The following is a 17,378-nucleotide window of genomic DNA, read 5'->3' as shown; positions in this document are numbered from 1 at the left end:
TTCACAAGCTGCTTTTCAGAGTCTAAGTGGTTATTTTTGGGGTCTATGAATCACTGCGTCCAAGGAGAGGCAATTTTTCTTTTCAGCTGATTTTATTATCAACAACAACAATATTCTCAAAGGGACTGGGAGCAGGTGCCAGACCTTGGCATCCCTCCCTCCCTGTGGCTGGATGCTCATGAGTCATTGTGATTCATAAACAAAACTGGGACAAAGACGGTCTGTTCTCGGAAGTCTGATTAGATTGTGGTGAATGAAGGGCAGACAATATCTATCTATCTATCTATCTATCTATCTATCTATCTATCTATCCATCCATCCATCCATCCAACCAACCAACCTAGCATTCCTCTCTATGTTCCCTGTTCTCCTCTGTGTCTCATTAACTTCTCCTCTCTCCTGCTCATCTTTGTCACTCTGGAAATGAGCCCCAAATCCTCAGGGGATGTTTCAATATTTGGAAGTCTCCATTTTCAGTGTAATTGCTATTTTATTAGGCTGTAAACCATAATGACAGTTCTGCTCTATGAAGCATAACTACAGAGCTCAAACTGGCCTCTGGGGGCCACAAAAACCATCCATCATGGCAGTTGCCCACACAGTGCTGTTCAATGCTTATAAATGACCTTCACAGTTTTCAGTGGAGAATGTTTTAAAAGTCACGTGTAACATTCAAAGGAGTAAATGACATCACATTGCAGGATTTCTGTGTCTTTGAGTTCAGTTGTCAAACTCTGTCCTTTGGCCACCATCAGGGGGCACCATTGAATGCAAATGCTAAGTGTGCATTAAGGGACAAATAAGTCAACCTTAGATTGAATCCCACATTAACAGCATTTGATAAATGTCAACCATAGAAGTTGAAAGTAGCACATGATTTGACCCAGGTGGGATTTGAACCCACAATCCCCAGCTCCGGAGGCTGATGCCTTATCCATTAGGCCACTGGGCCAACAAATGAATGTAGAAAAACAATACAATACAGACAAGAAATTCCTGATGCCACAGGACTGCCCCATTTTAATGTCTGCAAATGTAGTCTAGTCCACAGAGATGTACAAAAGAATAAGACAGTTTTATGTGGTTTCATCTATGATTCAGTCAATTGTTGTTGTTCTTTTAGAGATAGAAAGTGTATCAAACTGGGCCACTGAGCTGAAGCTGTAGGATTTATTGAAATAATAATAATAATAATAATAAAAAATCAGACTTTCTCAGCCCCCCAGCCGACGTCACACACGTATCCCCAGAGGTTTTAAAAACAAAGTTCTGGTTTGTTTACCCTCTAAAAATATGATTTCTTAAAATATGTGTCACTATCAACTATGCAAGATCATAAACATTATTTCCCTGGGAGGTAGATGGAAGCGATGCAGTGTCTCAGTTTGTTCTCCTGCTTCCTGAGCTGTTTCCCACACAGCCTTAGAGGAGCTGGGCGTTTTCAGGTCACTGACTGACAGCCTGTAACAGTGCAGAGGAGACTGTCAGACAGAATATATACACAGGTTGATTGAGTTAATGGGACGGTCTGCTGCCCCCTGATGCTCTTATTCTTCAGTTATGCATTCAAACAGTTAGGCAATCCATCCATTTATATATATACACACACACACACATATACTGTAGATCAACCAAACCACCAATCAATATATGTATCAGGAAAATGTGTTCAGTCCCAAAGAAGAAAAGTGATTACCAAAATTGTACAGAGGAGAGAGCCAGAAGGAAAAGGCCGGCAGACTTGGCGTGGGATGTTGATTAAATTATGGACATCAGCCATCTTGTTGCTCTTATGTTTTTGCTTTGCCTATGAAAACAGTTAGAACGGCAGATGGAGCAGACTTCCTTCCAGCCAGCAGAACATGATAATGTATGTCTTGTCTTTACTCAGATCTTATTAGACAGTAATGAAAAAATATGTACATTCAGTATGAACGAACACACATCACTGTACCATCATCGTTATCCACGTGAAAATGTTTTTTTAAAGAATTTAGCGTGAGTGAAACAAGTTAAAACGAGGGAATAATAAAACTCATATGCTCATATCTTTGCACTGGATTTAACAATATTTTATTGATTTGTTAACATGACTTGATACTGTTTAAGGCACAAATCAATACGTAGAAATAATCTAAATTAAGTAGAAAAATCTGAGTTTGTAGCTGTTTCTACGTGTTGATTTTAATATGTTTATTACAGTAAACGAAAAAAGGGTGACTTGGAAGCTTTAAGTGCCTGGAATCTACTTCTCTTCCATTTTGAACTGGCAGAACTGTTGTTTGTTAGAAAAAATAAAAATCATATCAGTAGGGAAACTAGGGAGGGTGGAGAAGTGATTTCCAGCTGAAGCTGAATGTTGATGATGGGAGAAAAACCAAGCTGTGACCGGCTTTTCTTGGCTAGAGACACTGATTACTGTCCGCAGATGTTTTCCTCTGGTCAGTCAGCGATTTGGGCATGAGGTGACATACTGGTTGCAGCTTCAGTACGGTGCAAAAGGCACTTTCTCTCTTTAGCACAATAATGTTCATGCAAGCTAACACTTGTCTGATACCCAGAGATTTTTTGCCAATTAATCCTTTATAAATTAACATGAAAACATCACAGGCTTTCCCTAATGCTAAAGGACTCAGCTTTGCAGACTGATATCTAATGCATTAGGCCACTCACCCAACAAAAGGTCTAATGTAGCATATCAATATCAGCAAGCAGAACACAGGCCAAGCCAAGACTTGCAGTTTTTGCTGAGTAAGTATCTCTCTCCACATGAGAGCAGTGTCACTTTGCGTGAGTGATTGTTTTCCAATGGAGAAAGTGACGATGACGAACTTTGTAGCAATGCTACCTTGGATTTTACACCTCACTGCTGCACGTAAAATTATATTTGACCTTTTTTGTTAGAACTTTTAATATGTAATTAATGACACAATGACAGTCTGTGACATAACCTGAAGTAACTCACATTGAATGAAAATGATGTTCCATCTTGACACAACTTACTCTAGCCAGTCTTGACTGAGAACCTTTTACTAGACTTGTTTTGTCAAATTTTTGCTAAACGCATAGATTACAAACAATTATGACAGTAAGTGTCCAGTCAAGGATAAACAACATTTGTCTGAACTATACCCATACATTGCTCAACACAAGGCCCATTATTCTGGTACATCTGGTGTGAGAAATAGGCCGTTGGATATGAGTGCAGTCCAGAAAATGAAACCTTTTGGCTGATCTCAAAATGCTGGATTCAGTTCAAGCTATCCACTTCATAGCAATGTGGCATGATTGTTTGAATGTGTCACGTATCACAATGCTCAATATGAGTCATAGCAGCCAATAAGGGGATGACTGGACCTTAACTTCAAATCTGCATTGAGAACAAAACCTCTCATAATGACTCCTCCAAAGAAACACGTTTTTAGGCCAAGTATGAAAACGCCCTGTGAAAAAATTAAAGTATTCAGCATTTCCAAACAACCTCTCTGACCTCAAAACCTCGACCCAGTAGGTCTCATTCACTGACACATATTTTACATTGCACAACTGAACAGGCATATCAAACTGTTAACAGCTGGCCAAAGTGCACAGACATACTTAAATGCTTCAGGGAAAGTTTAGATCTAATGTTTTAATAATTGGCTTTAAAAATGAATATTCCCACAAAATACTCATTCATGCTCTGTGAAATGTCCGGTGCATAAACAGTGAGTTGACCTTGACTGGATCGACATCCATGTGTTGGCGTTTATATCTGGAAATATTGGACGTGTTCAGAAATTTACAGCTGGAGGTTAACACATCATCACATGCATCTTCATGAACAGTGTCAAACCACAAAATACATTCTGCTCAATATTTGCAATAATACTGCAGATATAACTAGAGCTTGTGAGGTTGTGTGTGTGTGTGTGTGTGTGTGTGTGTGTGTGTGTGTGGTAATAACTTTGTCCACTTAATCTCCATATAGTAGTTTACTTGCTGTCCTCGGGGCTGCTAGATTAAAACATCTTCACTGTACTCACTGAACCATGAACACTGGCCTTGCAGTTGTGTAAGCAGTGTCCTCATGCACAATAGGATTTACAAACCAATTTTTCACAGTTATGGAACAACTGAGCACACGCCATGAATGCAGGCTTAGATGCAGTGCATTTATCATCATAACGCAAGGATAGACACAGGAGTGTGAAGGGAAGCGGTTGTTTTCTTGACAAAGACCACAAGCTACTGAGAAAGTGGCACAAGTTGCATTCACTGCTAAATGAATTCTAAATGTTGTTTTAATTATCATGTAACTTAATACTTTTACTGACCTCTATAGACAGAAATAGGAATTACAACAACATGAAAAAGAGAAAGTTTTTTTTTATACGATTTTTTTTTAGCAACAGAGGAATAGAACAGAACAGAGATATAACCAAAATTACTTGAGTAGAAGAATAATAGCAACAGCCTTGGGTCCACTGGGTTGCATGTAGCCTGTTCATATAATTCATTTGTCTGAGCAATTTCTAGTTATACAGAATATATGCCAATTTGGTTTAAAAGCCTAAAACTTGTCAAACAGTGAGTGATGCAGCTGTCTGTGGAAGTGGAGAAAATAACAATTGACAACAATTATGGGGATAGTGTTGTTTTCTTGGGAACTTGGGAAGAAGCACTGAAGTGACTAGTAAACAAATCTGATGATGGTATGCAGTTTCTGAGGAAGTAATTTAGGGTGGGCGATGCCCCCCCCCAAAATCATTGTAAGTTGAAAGTAAGTTAATTGAAGTTTGGACACAAACATCCACTGCTTAGTCGTCTGGATCAGGTTATCAGGTTAAATGTTACAGATTTTATTTCTGCTATTTTTGCTAGAGTGTCTGCTGGAGAGTTTGCAGCCATCTGCATACCACCACTAATTAGCAGAGGAACAGTATTATCAACGGGGCTGCAGTGTGCTCATGTCTTTACTGCAGATAACCCTAGTTTCATTTTTTATTAATTAATTCATCATTCAAAAAATGTAAGGAAAACACATTTAACAAATCTGCTTTATGTAACCACAAATACAAAACATGCTGGGAAGAATGCTAATAAGAAAACACTGTTTCATCATGGCCAAAGGATCAGGTCATAGAAGATAATTCAGATATTCAGTTGGTAAGATAATAGATTTGATATCCTGTAATCATGGGTACAACATTTTCCTAAATATCTCTATGATTTAATAAAATACATAATGGGTTATATATTAAATTATTGGTGGTATTGATGTGACTGTCTAAAACATGATGGTATTATTAATTGATCCCATTTAGACTAAAAAAAAATAAGCAGGAGCATGTGGTTATTTCCTGGAGGCAGCAGGTACTAGCATTAACTTGATTCCTTTTGAACCAGCAAAAATATCAGTCAACATTTGTTTGTTTATTTTTGGCCATCACTACATAAAGTGAGGGGCTGTGCCGACATGATGCTGACTAGACTCGTTCCCATCTCTAACACTGTTGAAAAGTACTACTGTTATTGAATTGTTGGTCCTCTGTTTTAGATTTGTGGTGTTGAACAGAGAACTCCTGTAAAGTGCACTTTACAAGCATCATTTAATCGGCTGCAGTGTTGTTTTCCACCGCTGCTGAAGTGGTGAAGGTCAAACTTGCCTGTCTCTCTTTCTCTTTCTTTCATCTATGGAATCAGTTTCAAATGGCTGAATCTTTTTCCAATTTGAGCTGCACTAGTTATTCATGTGATGGAACTTGTATTTTTATTCATAGTCACAGAAAAGGCAGCTCTTACAATTGTGATGATAAGAAGGTCATAGTTTTGTGTGAATGTTTTTGTCAATGCATTTAGCCCAGTTATAGACTAATAAATGGTCTATGCCAACGTTCAGTTGGTATTAATCCAGTGTATTTGAGGATGACATATGTTTGAGAGCTGAGCTGTTAGACCAGTGGAAATTTTGATGTCTTGGTGGTGCAGGATGAATAGTTGTGGGGATCAAGAAAAGTCATCTGGTCCCAATCCCAACTCCCCCCTTGGCCGTACCCCTCTGTTTAGCACACTGCATCTCGGACGGGGTGTCCTGTGTCTTTTGGGGATCAAGGAGTAGTGGTCATATACATCCTCCAAATGGCCCTCCAGAAAACACAGTTTTCAGATGCAGACTCCAATCAGAGTGGTAGAAGAGAATTCCCAGGATGCTTTGCAAAACAAGCAATCAGTGGTGTCCAGTTTCCTAAGTACAGATTTCAACCCCTATTGCTTGTAGCTCCGTTCTGAAGGGCCACTACCCAGACGAGAGCAGTCAAATCTAGGGGTAGTGCCAAGGGGGGACATTGGGATCGGGCTATTTGGACTCATTTCCTGGAGAAGAATGTGTGAGCCACATTTCATGGCAATCAATCCGATAGCCAAACCAGTGGGGTGGACAAAAACAGCTGCCTGCACATTTAACTTTCTCTGGAATAATTAGGGTTAATAGCCCTCTCCAAAACTGACAGCTGTGAACTCCCTTTGGTGGCATATTATTTAGCATTAGTCAGTCCTTTATACAAGCTACAAATTCAGTCAGAGATACACAGAGATCTCTGACAGAATGTAAAAACTGAAAGGAAAAAAAAAAAAAACAAAAACCATTGGTCCAGATCGATGCTGTACACAAACAGTTCAATTCATTTAATGGAACACAAACAACCTAATGGATCAAATCTGATGGTGATGAAAGAAAAAAAAACACTGGCATGCAGAGACAGCTTTCAGTTGGTCTCTCATTTCAGAATCTGTGTTTTAAAGGTGTGGGATGTATTTTATCTTAATCACTGAGATAAATCTTAATGCTCTGTGTACTCAAATCAGAGATGACAAGCAAAATCCTTGAATTTACTATTATTTCTCATCAAACTTTCAACTACTGCGTCCTCCATGTTATGTTATGATTTAAGATTCTGGGTTTGACACTGTTGTTGAATCACACTGCTTGAATCATACATGACTCACTGTAGTCATAGAGAAAGCCAGCCAGGAAGCTTTTGTTCAATAATTTTTTTCATTTTTCTCCTTTCCACTCCTTCTCCATCTCTCCACTGCTCCCCTGGGTTCCTCTCCCTCTCTTTCTTTGCAATGATGGGTTAAACAGCTGAAGGCTGTATGTTTGCATTGTGGTTGAGATTTATCTTGGGAGAAGTGGTTACACTGGGAGAGAGGGAGGATGTGGGAGGAGGGTGTTGAGAGTGTGCAGAGGTCCAGCAGGAAATATGGAGAGAGAAGGAGACACAAAAGAATTACTGAAGACAGAGAAAAGGCAGAGCTGTGAAGCACACATTTTTCACAGGCTATGTACAATCGCTATGCTAATAAAGAGCTGAAGTCCTGCCTTTTATCCTGGCCAGCCTCTAACACCTTTCTACAACTCAACAGAAGAACTGGTAGAAGGTTTCCTGTTTCAGTCTTTCTGAAAAGCTAAAATATGATGCTAAACTATACATGAAATTTGTGTAAATAAAATCTGAACACCTTCATTTAACAAAGACAAAACAACCATTTTGTTGGTATTCAATAACTGTAGTACCCATGAGTGCCAATGGCTAAAGGGGGATTTGTAAATGTGCACAGAGGGGTTACATGGCGATGGCCACCATAGCTACTCTGTAGCCTGAGCCATACTTTACATGCAATTACAAAAAAACATACAAAGCATTTAGATTCATTGGATACATTATGTTTTTGTTGATATCTTCAACCCACATTAGCCCACACAGTAAAAAAAACATTTATATTACTGGAGAAACTCACAATTCTTCAAAAGACTGAAGAAATAAACACTGACTGGTAAAACCCATTGAGGCATTGAAACTAGAGGCTTGCTACAACAGGGGGTCTGTAGCACTAAACTTCAAATGTAAAAAAGCAGAAAACCTTCCAACCCAAAAACAACCCAAAGGGATCATTCAGACTAAAAACAGTCCAGCATTAAATCAATACAAGGGTTGTTTTGGTGGGGGCATGCTGCTTCAGATGTGGTGAGATATGAAATATGATCCAGGAAGACCAGTTGAAATTATTGATACATAAGTATGAAGGCTTATCAGACCTTTTCACCAAAAAACCCTGTGTTGTTTTGCCTTAACCCCGGGTGCACTGGCACCCATGCTCCCTCTTTTGAATGAGGGGTTTGTGTTGTTTCACACAGAGCTATAGTCGGTCTGAACATGGCCTAACTGCAGGAAAGTAAAATAAAACCTCCAGCCACTACAGCTCTTTTCATCAGCTCTCTGACTCTCTTTGGGAATGGTGTACTGATGAGCTCCTTTGGCTCAGAATTTCGGCATTTTTCTCATGTGGCCTGAAAAACCTCTAACTACCAGGTGACATGGGAGTTGTAGCTGTGTCCAATTTCAGAACTAGTGGGCTGAATCTGCATCTCTTTCTGTTGTGTCCTACAAATTCAAAGCAGGGCTGCGTTTTTCAGAGCCATTTGGTGGATGTTTTGGTATGGGACAACCTTGACATGACATTATGACATTATCCAGCCTTGAAATGAAGTCTTTGAAGGAGGTGGCCTACCCCCTGAAATGGGACACAGCTTGTGTATTTATGCCCAGGTTAATGGGGATCAGGTGTGTCTCGTTTTCCAGATGAGATACTCATGGCTGTCTCTAGCTATTGACTGGTACTGGAGTCCCATCTTGCTGGCTATGATGCCAATGAATTTCCTGAAAAAAAGAAAGAAAGAAAGGAAAGGGGAGTTTTGTGATGTATACTGTCAGTATAATAAAAGAAAAAGTGCAAAGAGGGAAAACAAGCTAGAGAACAATGACAGAGAAGGAATGGATGCTTTGCTTGAGAGCTTTGAAGTACTTGTGTGGGTTTTTGCCGTGAGCAAAGCAACACAGACACACAGTCACAAAATCAATACATAATCCACACCAGCATATGGAAAATCACAGTCTAACATTAAACACACTCAGAGGCACACAGGCAAATGGGTGACTCATCATAGAAAGTGTACTGTAGTTTTGTTTGTGTGCAACAATGAAAGAGATTTGAAGGAGGCAAACAGATTTTTATAATGTTTATATTTAGGGAAGCATTTGCTTTCTCCAAAGAGAACCAAAACAAAGAGAAGGAGAGACAAGAGACATCAGAAGAGAGAAATGCTGACTAAAGAGAGATAATAAGAGACAGACAAAGACAGAGAAACCTCATTATATTTTCTATTTTGTGAGCGAAGGCATGAAGTGCACTGATTAGGCTGACCCACATCCACTCCGACTGAAACTGACATTTAATCAAAGCTTTGAAGGGCTGCAGCTCGGTAACTGCCTACAGTTTACCACTATAAAGAGGAAATAAGCGGAGGAGGAAAAGAAAGGGGACAAGGAGTTGGAAAACACTAATTTGGAACAATTAGAGAGTTAAGTTTACATGTCAAACATTTTCCAGTATTTTCAGACACATCAAACATTTTCTTTTTTCCTTGTAAAAACTCCCTGTCCGCAAAAATGTTTTCTTGAAACGTTTACTGGTCCGTGATTCTAAAATGTAGAATTACATGGCAATCAAATTTTGAAGGAGTCGCTCAGTGGTAGGCCAACAGACAGAGGTCATACTGCAACATGAGATCATTTACACTCACTTTGTTTGACACATTGCACTGATCAAAACAAATGTGACCCACCTATCCTCACAAGACTCACATTTTATGTGCAATTTGCAACTGACATTTACATCTGAACTGTGATGATGCCACCACTCTCTGTTTAAGGGAGCCAAAGATTGACTCACAAGTGTTGTACTATTAAAGCGTATACTACGAACCCAAGTATGACAGTGAAATATTAGTATGTAGTATGAAATTGGCTCACGGGAGAGAATAGAAGTGGGAGGCCAAGGAATACAAGAACAGTCAAAAACACAAAAAGGGTGGTAAGCTGAGGAAACTGTAATATGAGTCATAAAAAGACACGAAAGAAGAGTTGACAGCACAGCAAAAGGAGGAGGGTAGATAGTAGGGCACAAAGAATAAAAGGGAGAAAACTGAGAGAGAGAGGAGGCAGAGGGTGAGCTAGAGGAGAGAGGATTCAAAGTTACTTAAAAAAAAAAAAGATGAAAAATTAGGAATGTAAGAGGAGGACATGGGAGTGAAACAGACATACTGAAAATGACCCCAAAGCCACAGGATGGAAAACTCCATCAAGCCAAGCTCCAATCAAATAGACAGCATGACTGGGAAGATGAAAAGACCTAAATGATGTGAGCGAGTGGGGGCAGAGAACACGGAGGACAGGAGATGACAGAGGGGAGGAAGAGGAGAAAATTGGATTGAAAGAGTGAGGAAAGATATTAGAGTGAAAAAGAGATGGAAGAAGGAAAATGCTGGGTGTGAAAAGACAGAGAAAAGAGGGAGAGAGACCATTTGAATGAGAGGGTGCTACATGCTACACTGTTGAGTGAGACCTCAGAATAGTCAGGTAAAGGAAATAAAAGGAGCTTCTCTTTGCAACCCCAACCTTACTGTCATATATATTGTGCTACACCAGCTAACGTTTGGACAAACTAACTTCCATTACGCTGAAATAAAATAGTTGCATGTGCACATGCAGCTTTGTAATAAAAACTCATAATTCAATATGTAAACAAATCTTCTTAAAATAGGATGACATAACTCTAACATAAACGTAAGAGGTACATGTAATAGAAAGCTAAATAATAAAAATGCCAGATGTTCAAATGACACACAATCACACACAGGAGATTGCCTGGACATTTGTGCACAATTTCACCCGTTTCACATTCCCAAAACCCAGAGCGTATTGCTGTATGAATTACAGTCTAATTAAAACTACAGTGAGAGGGTAAAAGTGAAGCATATAAAACTTTAATTTCATGTATGTCCAAATTTGGCCTGGTATAATGGAGTTTTAACGGAGCAGTCCACAGAAGGTTGTTCCAAGGTTTATGTGTCTGACTCATGAACGCAGTTATTAGAAACAAGGGAGCTATGAAATATTCCCTTTCCTCAGAACATGTTAAATGCAATGGAAACTAGTCAGAGAAAGAGAGAGAGAGGGGGGATATGCAAAAGACATGGACTCAAATAGCAGGAGGTTTTTAGTATGGATGTGGGGATGATGGTTGCAGAGCCTTCATGTTGTTTTAGATTGAATATCTCGAGTATTTGTTTTGAGTAGAGGGTTATTCTTTGACTATATTTTATGCTTTGCTCATGCAGTCACAGTGAGGGAGATCAGCAGGTTTGGTATCTGACTGGTCATAGAGAACACACTCTTTTTTCTCGCAGGTCCTGCTGTATTTCTACTTAAGACAGACTATTTCCAGAAAACTACAGGTATGTGAACCAATAAAGCTGCTGAAATGACAGAAGCAGACAGGAGACAGATCCGAACAGAGTCACAGAGACAAGTGAACTAAACAGAGACACACACAAAGAAATTGTAGTGTATATAGTTAGGGCCAGATCTGAGTCTGTAGCAGTAAATCAGAGTCATTCAGTGTATCATGGTTGATGACTGAAACAATCTGTTTTTCTTCTGAACAGGATGATTACTTCAACAGGTACTACGCTCCTTACAAACTGGAATCTGTTAAACTTGCAAGTGCTTTTTCTGTTTGTTCATGATTAAACTGCACGTTTACTCTGGTGCACACAGGACACACGGGATAATGATGAGGAAACAGAGGGGTGTGTATATGGAACTGATCTTCATGCATTGTGAGTCTTTCAAATCTCCTGGCTTTATGTGGTCCTTGTGTTCCTACCAGAAAACAAGCCCAGTGGAATATACATCAGTCTCTGAGTAACATACCAATTTAGAGAGACATAATGCCAAGTGGAATTTAAAAAACGAATAAAGTGTGTTTGCCTGTGTCTATGTATGTATTTAAGTTAGACCTAGAAGTATACTCTCAGATGCGCTGCTCCTCTGTAATTAGCTTTCTAGTTCACAGAGGTACCTCTTAGCTTGTAACTAATTTACTGCACTCGACCATGTACACACACTCTCACACTTAAATACACACAAACAAAATGAGAGAGAGAGAGAGAGAGAGAGAGAGAGAGAGAGAGAGAGAGAGAGAGAAGACACTTCATCCTCCTCTGAATTGTATTCATTACACACACACACACACACACACACACACACACTGCTCACTCCCCCGGTGTCTCCCACCATCTGTCTCATCTTCTTCCATGTTGGGATTTCACAGATGGGACCCAAAGGTGTCACACAGCGCTGGGAGATGATACAACTCCACAGGAAAAAAAAAGGAGAAGAAAAAACACACCGGTAAAGATGTTAAGAGGCAAAGGAGAGCAGAGAGACAGAGACACACACAGAACAAAAGACAATGTGACAGAGAGACAGGCAGTATGATAAAAGTTTCATATTCATACAACAAGGTACCAGATGGGTTGCAAATACTTGACATGTGGATCTGCATGGGGGAACACATATTCAGCCTCACTTACATCACTGAAATTTATTATTACAATACCTGCTGTGAATATTTTTCCACAATGATTTTTATTACTGTAGCTCAGAGCTGCGAGAGCCAAGGCAACAGTGTTCATCAACCTATGAAAGTGGGTGAATTCAAATTAGCTTTAAGCCAGTATAAAGTCAGAGTTCATCCTGGATTATTTGATCTTGTTGTTGCATTAAATCTGCTCTTAAAGTAAACAGGAGAAAGATTTAGTATTTCTTCCGAACAGTACAGCAGATGGTTAAATCAGAAATAGCCATCTTTGATGTAGATGAAGCAGCATGAGTGAAGTCCCTGAAAAAAAAACCCAATGAAGTTTTATGATTTTGAGTTTTGAAGGTGAGAATGCACATAAAAAGAAAAATGTGATCATCTCACTTGGGTCATTTATAGGAATGCAGCTAGCTTGTTGTTCACACATGTAGCACGTTCTGTTGTGAAGCTGTGTTCACCCATCAGTGACCATCAGTTGATTTTGAGACTGAGTTCTGCAGAGTCTGGATTTTAATCAGCTCAAGTTCAAACTGAATTTTTTTGGTTTTCTCATTTTCAGCTCCTGTTGAATTTGTTTGCTTAATTATGCATCCAGCAGCTACAGCAGCTACATAAGTCCAGTATTCACTGTCCCTTTAGCTCTGCAGTCCATTTAATCCTGAGGGAAATATCTGGTTGTTCAGCTGTTAAATGCTCCATAATGTTCACCAGCTTTAGTCACTAACTTTGTCGTTTGGTTGTTTTGTGTTGGGAACCAAAACAGTAACAATACGGACTTGGAAAAACCAAAACAATGAGCTGAAAGATGCTAAAATACTGAAACTGAAAGAGTCGGACAATAATTCCCTGTGAGTTCATCTCTATGAGTAAGACTCTCACATTACACATGGTATTTTCATCTATTTTTGATCTAAGAATATTGACAATAGCAGATTTAAATTAATCGTTGTAGCAAATAGGATTACCACTGTGAATATCTAATATATCTATTCCACCAATGAGTTTCAGTCAGTGTATCTCTGCTCTCTCAATGAACTGATAAGTTCAACAAACTCCTGTAGCCTTCCTGTAGCCAAGACATGCAGCACCCTGATCCTGCTTGGCCTGCTGTTAAAGATAAATATGCATTCATACACAGTGTGGCCCAGAGCCAATGAGTAGAATGGGAATTTGGAGGAAGTGTGGACTAACTTAAAACATATGGAGGCCAAAGGCAGCAAAGAACAGTGATTGCAGATGAAAATTAAGAGCATTTCACTCTAAACAGGCATCTTCTCTCAGGAAAATGTACTGTAATACCTGCTTTGAAGATTGGAAGACTCACAAGCCCCCCCGGCTAAATCAGGACTATGAGAGAATGAGTGATAGCAACCTTCCTTCCCTCAATAATCAGCACTGAGCTGCTTTTAAGCAATGCACTCAACACTGCTCTCATTCTTCTGATGTTTTAGTAGCTCCTGTCATTTTGAATCATCCTCACTAGAGGCGTAGCACACACACGCACACACACACACACACACACACAAAGCATCTGCAGTTCACTGAGTTTTGTAACCTCTGAATTGCTGTTATATCCTTGAACTGAGTGCTCATATTTATGTCAGAATTTAATGAAAAGTATTCCTTCTGTTAAGGGGTTTAAAAGGATTTTTAATTATTATTTTTTCACTAGAAGAAAATAAAAATGTCAGAAAGCCCAAAAGTTATTTTTTATGCTTACTTAGTAACAGAAAATGAGGCCATTCAAGTGTCTTCATGCCAGCAGGGCTGAAGATCACTGGGAGCCCTGAACTGTCTCTGTCTATCAATACATATTCCACTGTAATGATGTAAATGCTGCATGAGCCCTGAGTGTACCATGCAGCTGCTCCGGGGCCAGCAGCTGAAGATATGTGGTCGTAAAGCGTGAATGTGGGTGAATATGACGCAGAATCAGAAAGTGTGTGTATGTAAAGTAGCACAACCAAAACACAGAGTGTCTCTCTGGTCACCTTTAGTGGGGAGAACCTGAGCCACTCCCTTCACATCACAGGTTCAGGCAACCACAAACTAAAACAAATAGTGTTAAAAACACATTCCCGAGTGCTGCAAACTTGCTCAGCTGTGGCAGACAGACCTCCAACTTCATGCTCTCACTTTTTTTGTTATTTATTTACTATTTGATGTATTGAATTGTATTTACTGGATTTTAATGTGTATGAGGTTTTATGTTTCTCTGCGCCCCAGTTTCCAGCTTGGCACAAATCAGGTACTGAACTCTTGAACTTGTGTGCTCAGCTACCAGAGCAAAGGTGCCTGAATAAAGATGAATACTTTTCCAATGGAATTTTACTGAGGTTTCAGCTACTGTTTTGTGTGTAGTGATTGGTTAGCAAATTCATTTTTTGACAGGGCTTATCTTTTTTTATCTGAAAAAAGCCAAAGTTGTTTGTGAAGGAATGCAACTTCTACACTTTTTGTCCACTCTGAGGAGCACACACACACAAACACACACACACACACACGGTCAATATAGTCAACAACATAGTCATTGCATAGTTGAGGGCTACATTCACAGCAGTGTCTGTTTACAAGGTCTCCTGCATGGTCTACACCCCACAGACAGAAATACAGATCCTGTCAATCAATATTACATTTTTTTACACTGTGTTTGTACCACATGTTTGCGTGTGCGTGTGTGTGTAATATAAACCACCTGTTTTAGTCCACTGCTATTACACCAGCAGGTGTAGAGTTACTGAAACTCTGCAAAACATGTACACCCCTTTACGCCTTTATCATGCCTGACATTAAATCTCACACCAGCCTAAACCTAATCCTGATTGTAATTTTTGCCCTCGACCCCCATCCAACCTCAGCCTGATTAACAAACGATGGGTCCCTACTGATCCTCCCTGCTATAGTATTATGGAAATAATAGAAATTCAGACTCAACCTCACATGAAATGGCATTGACTTCAAACTGTGACCTGATCTGAGTCTCAAGTGATGAAACACTTGAATGATTTTCAACCCAAAACAAATCTTTCACTATAAACCCCGACAAAAAACCAAAACAAACAAAAAAATCAAAGCCCCCAGACCCAGGGCATGAGCAGAAATATGAACCAGAGACCAAACCCAAAGAGTAAAGAGCAAATCATGTTTGTTTCTTCCACACTAATCTGTGAAAGCATTGAAACCAGTAAGACAAATATCCTTTCCAGCTCTGTTGGGACATTTTGTCATCACTACAGAAATACAGGCTCCTAACACACATAGAAGCTTCTTCATGTGTTTGCTCTGTTTTGTCTTTTCACCTCTGTGGCGTCTGGCTGGCTGACTTCTCACCACAGTGAGCAGGCTGACAGGAAACAGAACGAGCAGAACACAGCCAAAACCCTGAGAGAAAGCAGGAAAGCCCAGGGGACAGACTGAACAGAGGGAGGCGTGTGGAAGAAGGGTTAAGATAGATCATGGGAAATTTAGGAGAAGAATTGTAAAGAGAGATATGCAAAGATAAGATGAACAAAAAATGTCAGGACTGTGAGGAATCTTTGCTGCTGTTTCTAGACTAAAATAGAGACATAACAGACGAGAGAAACACAGTTAGCTCCTGCCACAAACAACCCATGACATCATCCCTAAATCCATTAGGTGGACGGACTTGGACTAGTTGTTTCCAAGCTGAATGACCCTGCACTGAAGCATGCTGCAGGAATACACTGAGGCAGCTACAGTAAAGTGCAGCTGGTAACAAATGATCTTTATGGGGCAGTTTTCAGCATTACAGCCATCCTTCCATGAGGGTTTCAACCAATGAGTGTTAAGTGCTCGCTGGCTCCAGGCCAATGCTACTAAAAAGGAGTGAGTAACTTTGTTCCAGTTTGACATAAGATCACAGGAGTCTGCTTATCAAATGGAATTCCCCCCTCAGTTGATCTTAGGTGTTTTGCTGATGATTCCTGCAGTAGACTGTATATTTCCCAGACTGCCTTTCAACCAACCACAGACTGTCTGAGTCTGAGCTGCCTGTTTCTTTGAGATTTTTGGTTGAGGCCACAGATGTATTTTTGAAAAAGGGGGAAAAAAGGATACCACGTTGCAACACGCCACCCTTTTCATTTCAGTGAAAGCTGCTCAGTTGGTGCATATACATCAAACGTTTTTCTCCTCTCTTCAGACCAGGTGAACACGGGCACTGGAGAACGCCTTCTGCATAAAATATTTTATGACACATCTCTGTGAAACTTTTGAAAGTGTTGGTCGTAATGGATGGTCAGGGTGGCAGTGACAGTCAGGAAAATGTGATCCCTGCTTTACAGCTGTTCGTTTTGTAATGGTCATGTATGGGAAAAGATACTTTTGAGCCACGATTTCACAATACCAAGTGTGGCCATTTTTCCAAAGTTGCCTCACAGCCCAGCACTGTTGCTGAGGGCTTGAGCTGAGACAGAGATAACAAAAAAAAAAGAAAGATAATTTGATGCCACGATGCACTGTGGTGAACTGAGGACAGTGTTCGTGCTCTTCCTGTTTTACTGAGACCTCCCTGTGCCCCTCTATTTTTAATCTAAAAATCCTCCAAACAAGCAGTTTGCCTCAGGGTAATGCATGCTGTGTGATCCCACTCAGTGGACGTTTTCTACTTTGTCATTTGTGTTCATTTTTTTCTCCTTACATCAGAACTTTACACAGCCCCTGTTTGTAGGCCTCTATAAATCAATAAACCAACCACAGCTGTCATTTTGTCAAAAGATTCTTAGTTTTCATTTTATATACCAATAAAAAATATACATGCAGACAGTGCTCTGTGCTGCTGGTTTTATAATTCACAGCAGTTAGTAACTAGACTTTGCCAAAGAATTATTATTTTCTCTGATCTCTTTTCTCTGCATGCGTCCACTGGCAGG

At 39.8% G+C, this 17,378-nt stretch overlaps 1 non-coding gene across 1 annotated transcript; it reads right to left on the bottom strand.

The window, feature by feature from the left end:
* Positions 1-879: 879 nt before the first annotated feature.
* On the bottom strand, positions 880-952 carry trnar-ccg (transfer RNA arginine (anticodon CCG)). The gene has a single exon. It is a non-coding gene; the product is annotated as a tRNA-Arg (tRNA).
* Positions 953-17,378: the final 16,426 nt, after the last annotated feature.

The sequence above is a fragment of the Lates calcarifer genome, linkage group LG5 (genome assembly GCF_001640805.2).
Source record: "Lates calcarifer isolate ASB-BC8 linkage group LG5, TLL_Latcal_v3, whole genome shotgun sequence".
NCBI classification, from domain to species: Eukaryota; Metazoa; Chordata; class Actinopteri; family Centropomidae; genus Lates; species Lates calcarifer.
This window is presented reverse-complemented; position numbering and strand designations above follow the sequence as displayed.